This window comes from Penaeus monodon, unplaced genomic scaffold (genome assembly GCF_015228065.2).
Source record: "Penaeus monodon isolate SGIC_2016 unplaced genomic scaffold, NSTDA_Pmon_1 PmonScaffold_108, whole genome shotgun sequence".
Classification (NCBI taxonomy): Eukaryota; Metazoa; Arthropoda; class Malacostraca; order Decapoda; family Penaeidae; genus Penaeus; species Penaeus monodon.
Genome location: NW_023639492.1, coordinates 188855 through 189503, shown reverse-complemented (window position 1 = coordinate 189503; position 649 = coordinate 188855).

Genomic DNA, 649 nt, shown 5'->3' with positions numbered 1-649 from the left:
AACATGATTGGTTTTTAGCCTTTTTTCCAAAATATATAAAACCCAAATGTATTAATTGCAACCAATTTTAACCCGTCTCAAAATGCGCTTTTTAAACCCCAGATTCGGAAGGGGAAAATTCATCACCTATAGGTTTTTGAAAAGGGGGGTAGTTACTGGTTTTGTAAATGATCATATCTTGGTTATCGCAAAGGCTATATTGGGATGCAATTTGTAAAATGATTTTAGTTTAATATTAATAATTAAAAAAAAAAAAGGACAACGGCATTTTCATTCTATTTCCTAGTAAGTTTTAGATTTATCCTACGGTATGTAAAAAATAATAATAAAGATAATAAAAAGAACAACTGATATGATGAAATAAAAAAAAAAAAAAAAATCTATAAAAAAATCCTGCCATACACAATTTGGCATCGTTAACTCAAAACCTTTTTAGTGTGTGTGTGTGTGTTAGGGGTGTTGTGCAGTGATTATGTGTGTGTGTGTGGGGGTGTGTGTGGTGGTGTGTTGTTTGTGTGTGTGTGTGTGTGGTGTGTGTGTGTGTGTGTGGTGTGGTTTTGTGTTTTTGTGTGTGTGTGTTTTTGTGTGGTTTGGGGGTGTGTGAGGTATAGTAATCTCTAAACACGTATACAACGCATACCCATACTGT